We start from the raw sequence: 12227 nt of genomic DNA on the forward strand, positions 1-12227 counted from the left end.
GTAGAGAGGGCGTCAGGCTTTGCTTTGGGAATTATGGGGCTCTGTGAACTGCTAGGCTGGGGTGGAGGAGAGCCGCCTCCCTGCGAGGACCAAGGCCCCGCAGGTGGATCCAGGAGCACGGCCAGAGCTCCCTGACCCCTGACTGCTGGCCTCCTAGTCACTTCACCTAAGAACAGAAATGACAGCTCCATTCTAAAAGAGGGCAGTGTGTCCCACCTGGACCCACAACACAGTGATTCTACCCCTGGGCTTCTCCCAGCCTCCAGTAAATGTTTAGCCTGTCCATAGCTGGAAAATTCCTTCTATTCACTCTGTGTATCCCCACCAGGGGCCATCTCATCCCCTCCCAGTTTCAATAACCAGGTGACCTAAGCCAGTGACCATCTTGTTTGCCTCTGACAATGGCAGCCAGTGGCTCCTGCCTTTCTGCAGGGGGGAGTCTCCCAGGCCCTGCAAGCCCAGCTCTGTCACCCTGCCTGCTTCTAAGGCCCTCCATAAGCCATGCCTCCCACCACCCTGGCCTGGTCTCCTCTCCCCAGCCTCCATACTGCCAGCCAGCCTCTGCTCAAAACTCCACTAAAGCCAGGGTGCACTTGCACCAGCCCCCTGACCAGGACCTGCCCTGCCGATCCAGCCTGCCCTCTGTCCCATCTGGTTCTCTCCTCCTAACCTTGGTAGTCTCCAGAGAGCCTCCCATGAACCCTGGCTCAGTTGGAGGTCTCTCGGGCCTACTGTAGCCTACAGGTCCTGGACTCTTTCCTGGACCATTCTGTTACGTGTGCACTGCTGACATGTGCACCTGCCCCATAACCCTAGGGACCAGCACAGAGCAGTGAGAAGAGAATGTTCCAGAAGCTTGCTGGATAGAGGAGAATCCAGTTCTCTTCACGGAGTTGTGGCTCAGACACTGGGCAGCCGACACATAGGTCAGCTCTCACGGACAAGGTTCTTCCCACCTGTCCCCAGCCTGTCCCCACCCTCCCCTTCCAGTCATGCTAATGGCACCACTCAGCAGCAATGATTTCTTCGAGCCACCTCCTAAGACTGTTCATACCAACCAATTACCATAGAAATCCCCTGCCAAGGACCTCTGCCAGCTCCGGGACAAGAGAGGTCTCTCCCCAGCCCAATGTCCTGTGTTCTGCCTGGACACTTGGCTCTGAACTTTTCCAGCCTCCTGGTCTCACAGGGAATGTCCAGGCCTCCATGGAGAGAAAGTGCCTGCTATGGGGCCCTGGCAAGACGGTGGGTATGTGTGCCCACCTCCAAGGTCCTCTTGCCACCCTAACCTCCTGGAATGTGCCTGACGAGTGCCCCCACTCCTCCTCCCGTCTATGACTGCCAGCTGCCAAGCCAACCAGATCTCAGACCATGATGCTCAGGCTCCTTTCCGAGGTGTGAGGGCCCGAGTCTTAGTGTGGTCTCCCTCAGGAGACTTGCTATGTGCCTTTGTAAGTCATTCTCTCAGAGCCCTACTTTACCTGTCACAGAATTGGGCCGAGTGAACCAGCACAGGGAAGCGCTCACGTCTGCCGCAGTGAAAAGCAACGGGGTGACAGCCCAGGTGGTAAGGCGTTTGCCCTGGAAGCATGAGGAGCTGCGTTTGATCCCCAGAACCCACATTAAGAAGCTGGGCATAGGAGCCAGTGAGATGGCTCAGGGGGTAAAGGTGGGTGTCACTGAGCCTGATGACCCAAGTTTGACCCCCAGAACAAACCCACATGGTAGAAGGAGAGAGCCGGCTCCCACAAGTTTTCCTCTGGTCTCCACAAGGGCACTGACACACACACACACACACACACAACTAAAATAAAACCAGACAGGGTTGCATGTACTTACAATCCCAACTCTGGGGAGCTGGAAACCTGCAGAACCTTGTGCTCGATGGCCAGCGAGCCTAGCCTATTGATGAGCTGCTGGCCAAGTGAGAGACCCTGTCTCAGAAACAGGGAGTCGGTACCTAAAAAAGGACACACGCACAAGGGAGTAAAACATGGGTGCTTGATTGACAAACAAATCTTGAAAATGCTTCCGTAGATAGAGGAAGCTAGTTAAAATAGGCTGCTTATTAAGTGACTCTATTTATAAGGCCTGCCCAGGCAAACAGACAATGATTAATGAATAATCCCAGGGCCAGGAGCGTTAGAGAAGGACGGAGCACCTGACGTGGGAGCTGCTTCTGGAAGTGATAAAATGTTCTAGAATTAGTGGCAATGTTTATGTGACTGTGAATATGCTAAAAGCCACTGAATTGTGCTCTTTAAACAGGCAAGTTGTAGCCAGGTGTAGTGGCATACACCTTTAATCCCAGCTCTTGAGAGGCAGAGGCAGGAGGATCTCTATGAGTTCGAGGCCAGCCTGGTCTACAGAGTGAGTTTCCAGGGCAGTCAGGGATACACAGTGACATCCTGTCTCAAAAAAAAAAAAAAAAAAAAAAAAAAAAAAAAAAAAAAAAAGGAAAAGAAAGCAAGTGATGCCAGTCAGGTGCAGCGGGTGGCACACATCTGTAATGACATCATTTGGGAGACTGAGGCAGGAAGGTCACCTTGGTCTACAAATTTCCAGGCAAAAATAAAACAAGGCATTCTTAGTGCCTTTTTTTTTTTTTTTTTTTTAAAACCCCAGCACTTGGGAGCCCAAGGCAGGTAAATCCCTGTGAGTTCGAGGCTAGCCCGGACTATCTATCAAATTCTAGGCCAGGCAGAGATTCATGGTGAGAGCCGGTGTCAAACAATAAAACAAACAAACAACCCAATAACAATGAAATAGACCAATTGTATCTTATATAATAAAACATTTTCCTCTTTATTTGCCCAGCTCTGAAGGCCACTGTAACAGAAGGGACAGGGGCCTTGGGCTCTCGCTATGCCTAGACCCATCCATTCCTACCCAGGCTGGGGTCTCCAAGGCACTCCAGTTCTGAGAACTGGCCTGTCCCCTTCAAGGAGCTCTTCCACTGAAATGAACCTGAATCATGTCTATGGTTTGCAGCCCAAACCCTTTCCTAGGACAAGGTGTTCACTGGGGCCCCAGCTCTCAGCAGGTGTTAAACTGAGCCCATGTGCTGCAGGAAGAGCAGGACACACAGGTACAAGGTAACTGCTGCTAGTCACACCATCTGCTGTCCATCATGCCTGATGTATGGTATGGTGGGCTCCGCGGGGGTGAGGATTAGTGGGTATGTGGAGCATCCTGGGCATAAGGGGCCTGGTAGGTCTTGTGGTGGGCACCACAGAGGTCGTCCCTGCTAGGTGGTGGTGTGGGCACGATGAGGGTATGAGCTTCCTAAGTGCCGTATTTAGTGCTACCCAAGGAACCTTCAGATAGCAATCCTACCAAGTGGAGACCATGTCTACAAATTGTGCCTGGGAGAAGTGGGTAAACTATGATGCATCACACCATGGAATATTATTTAACAATAAAAAGAAATCAGCAGCCTGGGCATGGTGGCAGAGGCCTGTAATCCCAGCACTGGAGAACTGCACAGTGAAACTGTGTGTCCGAGAAAGAACTAGCAAGCCACAGAAAGACAAGGGAAAACTTGGAAGCACAGTGGTGGATGACAGCAGGCCTCTTTTAAATATTCTAGAACAGGCAAAAAATAGAGACAACAAAAAGATCAGTGCTTGCCCGGGGCTCAGGGGGAGGGAAAAGCAGGTGGAGCACAGGGAGGTCAGGGCAGCCACAGTCTTCTGGATGACCCAGTAATGCCCCACTCGTCACACCCCAGAGGTCCGGCCATGCAAACCCTCACTCTAGTCAATAACCATGTATTGATACTCATTCATCAACTGTCCCTAAGGTACCACAGTAATGCAGATCGTAAAACACAGGGAGAGCGTGAGGAGAGGGGAGCAGAGAAAGAGCGTGGCTGGGAACTAATCAACCTCTCTAAAGGCTAAAATGGATATTTAAAAGTCTATTACACACACACACAGAGAGAGAGAGAGAGAGAGAGAGAGAGAGAGAGAGAGAGAGAGAGAGAGAGAGAGAGAGATAAAGCTCACACAGATAACTTCAGGGGAGTCTATCTAAAACCAGGGTGCTAAATAATGTCCAGGCTTCCTCTGCAGTAGCCCCCAGGGTGGGCCAGTGCTCAGTCTAATCCTGTATACCTCTCTATCACCACAGGAGCCAGCAGCTTGTGCCTCCCAGGGCAGAGCACTGTGTTTTGGTTGGCATCAGGGACACCCAGGCCAGAAACTGGAAGAGGAAACCCCTGAGGCTGCCAGGGCTGGGTGTGGGCCTGGCCTTGCCCATGGTCTGCCAGGCCCCACGGAAGGAAGGACACACTGGGAAATATCTTCTCCTTGGCCTTGGCTGCACCTACTGTGTGTGGCTCAAACCCAGCCAAGTCCAGCAATGGTGGTCTGAGGTTAAGCTCGGCCACCACAGGCCACCTCCATCTTCTGGGTGACCACATCTCTTATCTTCTCTCAGACACTCTCCGGGGACTTCTTCCTTGCTCAACTCCTCACCTTTTAGTCACCAGCTCTTTCTTCATCCCCAGGGCAAAGCAGAGATGTGGCTGCTCAGGGAGGACTGGACATCCCATAGTCCTTCCTGCTGATGGCAGAAGAGACCCTCTGTTCCCCGGGCTAGGCTTGAACGTGAAGAACCACCTGACTCTGGAGGTTCTCACTCCCGGAGGAGGTTGTGACAAGCCCATGGGAACAGAGAAATGTGAGGCTAACCCATGCCTACCTCTACCTGTTGGTGGAGCCGCCTCAGAGGCCCTAGGTTCCCATGGCTTCTCCAGATGGCTTGCACGGAGAGCAGTAGGCTGTCGCCATCTTACTGTGTGATCTTGGGTGACGAGCTTCATCTCTCTGGATCTCAGAGAAAGCCCTAGGTTCTGGTGAATCAATAGTGAAGTAGCTAGACCAAGGCGGGGAGGAAATCTAAGTCCCTAGGCAGTGGTGGGAGAAGAGACAGGCAGAAGGAAGCCCAGGAGGCCCCCAGGTAGGCCCCGCCCCATCACACCTGCTCTCTGTTTGGGGAAAAGGAACTCAGTGAGGGCTTCGAGCCAGAGCCCTCAAAGAATTAATCATGCCATAATTAGGGCCATTATGAATCTTCTGCATGGTAATGCCAGGGCCTCTTGTTTACCCAACTCTTCTGTCACAGGAGATGGCTGCTCTTCTGGGAAAGAACTGGAGGCCAAGGAAGGTCAGGTCTTCCCATAGTTGTGAGCCCCCAGGCCAAGGAAGGCCAGGTCTTCAGTACGTGTGCACCCCAGGCGATGCAGTTTTCCCAGCACAGAGGCATCCTCTCCAGTGCCTCTCCAGCTTTCTCCTGGCCTGTCCTACCCTCAGGCTCTGAGCTCTGTCACTGGTATGTTAGAGGCTTCCACTGGGGTCAGTCAGACATGACTTAGCGGGCGCTCCATCTGGAAGCAGTAGGGCCCTTCCTGCCCTCAAGGAGATGACCTCAGTGTGGCAAAGGCAACCTCTCTCACAGATGCAGGCACGGTGCTTTACAGTTTACAAAGAGCTTCCACACACATCATCCTGGTGAGGTGTCACACGGATTCCCAGGTAATTACCAAGATCTTCATTTCACAGACGTCATCAATGAGAGAAACGGGAAGCTGCCCAGGGCCTCAGATGCTGGAAATCACACATTCTGAGCCTTGCCTTGGCAGTGGGCTGAGAACCAGGGGTCTGCAGAACCTTCTCCCTCAGGCAGGGGCTTGGGCAATAAACCCGAATGTTTGGGGGTACAGTCAAGGCCATGGTTTTGACAGGTTCAAGTACCTGCCTAGAAGCCTTTGGTTCTCCTGGACCCAAAGACTGAGGATCCCTCCCTCCTTTGCAAACCTCTATCTCCAAAAAATTTACACTACAATTCATAACAGTAGCAAAATCACAGTTTCGAAGTAGCAACAAAGTAAGTTTATGGTGGGGGTCACCACAACATGAGGAAGTGTATTAAAGGGTCACAGCTTTAGGAAGGGTGAGAACCACAGTCCGAAGTCAAAGCTACAAGCGCAGGACTGAAGAGTCACCTCGAATGGCCAGCGCTGCCAGGCACAGTGGCACATGCCTTTAATCCCAGCAGTTGGAAGGCAGACACAGACAGAGACAGGCAGAGCCTGTGAGTTCATAGCTAGCCTGGTCTACATAGCGAGTTCCAGGCCAGCCAGTGTTACCAAGTGAGACCCCGTCTCAATAAAAGAATGGCTAGTCCTACCAGAGAGCAGAGTTTTGTGTCACAGAACCTTAGACTTCCGGCCCCATATTCCCAAACCAACTTCAACATCAGCTCACCCTGCGGAGCATGTTCCCAGCATTCAGCAGGCTGGGGCAGGAGGAGCCTGAGTTTAAGGCCAGCCTTTACTACAAAACAAGACCCTGTCTCAAAATAAATGAATGAAAAAAAACCTCATGTTTTAAAAATCCTTTCCCTCAAGATGCCCACAACTATAGAATTCTAGAGCAAGCTGAGTAGGATTTCAGGATTAGGAAGTCACAAAATATCAGTCCCAAGTAAGTTGCAAGGATGCTTTTTCTGGCCTCTCTCCAGTTGCTATGCTGGGCTCCTTAGACAGGCTCCTAGGGCACTCCTGCCTCTCTGGAAGCTTGGGCAGCCGCTCCAAGCCATCAAGACAGCAGGAAGATTGTCCTGGGAGGAGCTCCTGGCCCTGTCATGGCTCCCCTCACTCATGAGCACTGTCCAGTTCTCCCTGGAGTAACCCAGAGACCTTTGGCTGAGTCTAGAGGACCAGCCTGGAGGAGCCTTGCATGGGGCTGACTCACCTACTCTCAGGTGGATGTCCGGGGCTTTGACGAACAGCCCAGCGATTCAAAGGGCTCATCAAGCTTTCTCTCATGCCCTCTGGGACCCTGAGAAAGGGGGCCACTGGCATCAGGTTGGGTGGGGAAGAAGGAAGCTGGGTCTGGCAGAGACTTGACACCTTGAAAATTCTCTCTGCCCTGTTTTTTGTCCCTTGCAGGAATGAGGAGCAATGATTTATTTACTTATGTAAACCAGCAGGGTTCTTATCCAAACAAGCTCCTCCAGTCAGGCCCAGGATAGAGAGAGAAGCAAGGCCTTCCCACCTAAGGACACCTCCCCTGGTTCAAGCCTGCCCCTCCAGCCTCCATCCCCTCCTCCTGCACCAGGCTCCAAAGACAAGTCTTGCTGACAGCTTCAACATCTGTGCCTCGCCCCTCCCCTCCCCTCAACTCCTATCCACATTAACACATGGACCTGTGCAAGCCCTGGGCTGAGCCACCCTGTCCCCAAGTCATGGCCTCGGCCCTTTGGGCTCGCATAGACCAGCCGAGGCCTTGAGAGTCATCAGTGACCTCAGTCCTTGGTCATCAGCTACTTCTACCCAGACTCCTGTCCCACGTGGCCAGCCTTGTCTGAAGCTCCAAGTATCTGCCACTTTGTACCCAGTGATCTGGACACAAGGCGCCACAGACCCAGACCCCTCCCTGACATGAGTCGCTGTGGCGGGGGACCTGGATATCACACACTGTGCTAGGCACCAAGGGGATGCCCACGTACTTGCCAGTGAGGAAAACCGGTTAAATGGACAAAACAAGGAGAGAAAGAACCAATCAGAGCTTTTAAGATCCAGAAGCTGAGGCAGGAGGATAGAGTTCAAGGTCAGCCAGGGCTACACAACAAGATCCTGTCTCTAAATAAATTAACCACATAACTACAGAGCTATTCCTGAGTCTAGGCTGAATTCTGCCTTTGAATAATAATTAGTTGTTTCCCAATTTATAGGAAAAAATTAAGTGGCTTTAAAAAAAAAAAAAGACTCAGTTAAGCACATTTCTCCTACAATTTTTTCTTAAGCCTCTGACACAGGTTTGCATGCTTCTGTCCCAGGTCTGATGAAGGTGACCTGAGGCTGGGTGCAAGACCCCCCCATCACCCCCACCCACCCCGTCATCGCTGTCTCTCTCTTCCCACAGCATTCTGCAAAGAGAAGCAGTCTCTCTGCCTAGGCATGTCTCAGTACATGAGGCCTAAACCTGTCTTCACCTTGTTCAAAGGGCCACCGTGTTCTCTCTGGTGATTAGCGCCTTGACTGACTGTTGAGGAAGGAAATCCTAGGAGTTGGGACCCACCTCAGGGCTCAGGGCAGTTCCATGGCCCAGGCCTCCAGTCCCACCATTTACCATTCATTCTTTGACCAGAAAGCATGGCCTTCTTTAGGCTCCCTGTTCAGATGAATCCTCCCCGAAACTGTGGGCCCATTAGAAGCCCCAAAGTGGAGCTCAAAGAAATAACTAATACGAGCTATAGAGAGGCTACGCACAGGGGCTGGAGACAAGCCTATATTGCTTGGGTTCGAAACCCAGATTTCCTATTTAGTCACCTGGGCACGTGACCTAATGACACTATGCTTCAGTTTCCCGATTTATAACATGGGGTAATGGCATCAACCTCAGGGGCCATTACAACCACTGCTACATCCGATGAGACTCGGAACTCAAACGCTATGCTAGGCAAGAGGACCCTCTTCACGGTGCTACACTTTCCTGGTCCACAGATGGGACGATCGTCCCTGTCCCTCCTGATTGTCTTCATAGACTGCAGAGTTCTTCCCCGAGAAGCCAGGGGGGTGGTCTCTGCAGCCCATTTCTACCTCCCCCGCCCCCACTTCCTTCCTTTCCTCTTTCTTTACCTGGAAGAAGATCCGGTGGCTATGGGCTGCACTCCAGGGGTGTCCTGTCCACAAAGATGGTGATGTCACTTCAATCGCAGAGCTGGGGAGACAAGGCGACATGCTCACCGAGAGCCTTCATCTCCCTCCACATCTTCCCTCCACACCTGGTTTGAATGAGCTCTGTCCTGGGACTTCCCACCCCGATGCTGCCCACCCGGGCTGGGGGTGGGCCCACTGATGGGTAGTTCCCGGGAAGCCCCCAGTCCCTAGGGAAGCTACGAGACTGGTGGCTGATCTAGGGACACAAGGTCCCACCTCCCTTCCTGCAGGACAAACCCAGAGAACCTGCTCCCTGAACACCCATGCCTCTAGCCAGGGCCTATGAGAATAGGCCCCAGGTACAGCCATCTGGGGCAGAGACCTTCCCGCTGCCAGGGAACCTGCTTCCTCAGGGGAGCTGAGACCAGCTGTTCTTCCAAGGAAGCCGCCAGGGGAAGAAGGGGAGGGCCGGTGGGCCGGAGGTGGATCTGGGGCACCACAATTATGTGCCTGCATTATGACTCATGCATGGCCTCCCCACCAGCCCCCACAGCCAGGGGGACACCCCCCCACCGCAGGAGCTATGATGAGAGACAGGAGACTGGCTACAGAGGAAGGGGCCTCCACAGTCAGCCCTTCAGACCTCAGAGGACATTGCCACCTTGCCTATTCAGGGACGCCAAGCCTGGCAGGGCACACAGGGCAGCAATAGCCAGGCCTGGGCTCCCGTCAACCTGACAGCACTCCTCATCCCACTCAGCTCTTGGAGCCAACATGAAGCACAGGCGACCAGCTTCGGAGTGGGCACGCAGAGCTGGGCCCAGAAACAGCTTCCAGACACTGGACAGGATTGACAGACTGATCGCTCGTTCTCGATCCCTGACTGCCCTCCACCCCACCCCCACCCTCCTGCTCAACCCCAGCCTCGGCAGCTCTTCCGAGCCTCCTCACAATCCTCGGGATGTGATGCGTTTTATAGTTTACAAAGCACACGTGTTGACACAGACCCTGCTAGTGCAGGCCTGTAAATCTAACTAGTCAGGAGACCGAGGAAGAAGGGTAAAAGTTCAAGGCTCTGTGGGCTTACAGGGTGACTCAAGGCCAGCCCGGACAACCTGGTGAGACATCTCAACTATTTTAAAAGTTAAAAGAAGGCTGGGGACACAGCACACCCCACGGCCCTGGGTCTAAGCCCACCATTAAAAAAAAAAAAAAAAAAAAAAAAAAGGAACAAATAAAGAAAAACACAGCGATCCTCAGGCTTGAGGCAGAGGGATGGATATAAACAGAGCAGGGCAGCTCAGACTTGAGAGTACCAGGGACCACCCTGAGATCCTGGGAGCTGCAGTTGGCCTTAGTATCTCTGGTTTGGGCCTGAGGTTCTGAATGCCCATGTCACAGCGCCAAGGACCACAGCCGGAGTAACAAGGACCTCCAAGAGAATACAGTGCTGGGGTAAGCTACCCATGTGCCATCTTGGCTTGTGTAGTGTGTTCTTGAACATTTTACTCAATCTCCTTCTGAATAAAGCAATAATAATGATGCCTGCTCACTAGCCTGTGTGTGGGAGGAACTAGCTAATATGTGCAGAGCACCACGTGAGTCTTATTAGATTTGAAACCGAGGCTCTAGGGGTCTGGAAAGATGGCTCAGTGGTTATTGCCAAGCCTGCTGAGTTTGACCCTGGGGACACTCAGAGGAGAGAACTGACTTCCACAAGCTGCCTTCTACCTTCACACACACACACACACACACACACACACACACACACACGTTAAAAAAATAAACATTTCTAAAATAAATAAATAAATAAATAAATAAATAAATAAATAAATAAATAAAGCAGAGGCCCTAGGAAACGGGCACACCCAGCAAGGGGCCAGTTTAAATTAAACCCCAAATCTCCCCCAATCTCTTTTTTTCCTCTACCAAGACAGGGTTTAATTTTAAAATCTATAGCCCAGACTGTTCTCAAACTTGAAGCAATCCCTCTGCCTCCGTCTCTTGAGGGTTAAGATCATAGCAATAAGCCATCCAGATATCATTTTCATTTTCTTTTAATATTTTTTTCATTGTGTAGTTTTTAAATTTTTTCCGCATGCATATGTGTATAGGTAGCGTATGTGTGTGTATGGGTGTTCATGTGTGTGGGCACACATCTGTGCAGGTGCATGTGCGTGCATGTGTGCATCAGGAGGCCTAAGGCTGACATTGCTTCCCAACCTCATTCACTGAGGCACAGTCTCTTAGAACTTGCTGATACGGCCAGTCGGGATAGCTAGCTTGCTCCAGGCATGCCCCACCTCTGCTTTCCAAGCCCTAGAATTACAGGCAGGCCTCCATGCCCACCAGGTTCCCATGGGGCCCAGGGATCAACACTCAGGCCTGCGCAGCAATCACTTGATTCCCTGAACGGTCTGCCAAGCCCTTAACACTGTTTTTCTTCCGTTCTATTTTCCTGTTTTGAGACAGGGTCTCAACACAACCCCGGCTGACCTCGAGCTCCTGATGTAGCTCAAGATGACCGTGCACCCCCGATCCTCCATCTCCCCAGTGCCTGGGTTACAGACGCGTGCCACCACCCACAGTTTATGTGGTACCGGGAGTCAAACCCAGGACTTTGTGCCTGCTGGGCAAGCACTCTGCCAACTGAGCCCCGGCCCTACAATCCATGATCTCTTGGGATAAACCCTTCGATACTGAGCCGCACCAAGATCACTGTTAGCAGGAGACAGTGGACACACTTGGGTATGGAGGCGCAGAGATGGGGCAGGGAACCCATGCGGTCACCGGAAAGTTGTTGTTGTTAGAGATCCAAGTCCATGCCCCAGCCTGGAGCTCTTCCCACCATGCCTCTCTGTTCTCTGGGGAAGAGGAAGTGTGACAGACCCACACTGAGGTGTCTCAGCTCTGCCATCAACCTCACCTGGGCGGGTGGCTGCCGGCAATAGCAGGATGAGGGGTGACGAGAAGCAGAGGCTGCCGCCCCCACCCCACCCCCCACCCCCCACTCCCTGCTCTCTCCACTGGAGCCTGCGCCCACCAGGCCAGCCAAGACACAACAGTCTCACACCTGAAGTGAACCAAGATAGTTCCTTTCCTACCTCAGGCTGAGCCACTGACTTAGTCTCTGGTCACCCAGTGGGGGTCCAGGCTAAGGGTGACATGTCCAGGCCTGGCTCCAGCCCCATCTCCACTTCCCAGCACAGGGACAGCGAGAACAGTGAGTCACTTGAAGGAAGTTCTGGGCCCCAAACAGGAAGTGGCTCTTCAGTCTGAAACCCCCTGCAGGATCGAAGCAGCGGGAGAGGCGGATGGCAGAGGGGAAGCTGCTGGAACACTGGAGCACCTGCTACGATTTCACTCAAGCTCCTGCTCCCTAGCCAGCACCACTCAGGCCTCCGGCAAACCTGTCTTCTGTTCTGAACTTGAAGAACAAAAGGTGTGTCTGTCCATATGCCTGCCGGCCATCTGCTGAGAGGGATACATGCTGCTGCTGCTGGTGTGTGTGTGTGTGTGTGTGTGTGTGTGTGTGTGTGTGTGTGTTCTTCCTTTTGCA

At 52.5% G+C, this 12227-nt stretch overlaps 1 protein-coding gene across 2 annotated transcripts in view; it reads right to left on the bottom strand.

The window, feature by feature from the left end:
* Nucleotides 1-12227, bottom strand: part of Gdpd5 (glycerophosphodiester phosphodiesterase domain containing 5) — an 81070-nt gene that overhangs the window by 41967 nt on the left and 26876 nt on the right. For both annotated transcript variants that reach the window (XM_028877499.2, XM_028877500.2), the window contains exon 2: nucleotides 8648-8729. The gene's annotated coding sequence lies outside the window, so the exon portion shown is untranslated. The remainder of the gene's footprint in view (nucleotides 1-8647; nucleotides 8730-12227) is intronic.

Source organism: Peromyscus leucopus, chromosome 1, assembly GCF_004664715.2.
Source record: "Peromyscus leucopus breed LL Stock chromosome 1, UCI_PerLeu_2.1, whole genome shotgun sequence".
Taxonomy (NCBI): domain Eukaryota; kingdom Metazoa; phylum Chordata; class Mammalia; order Rodentia; family Cricetidae; genus Peromyscus; species Peromyscus leucopus.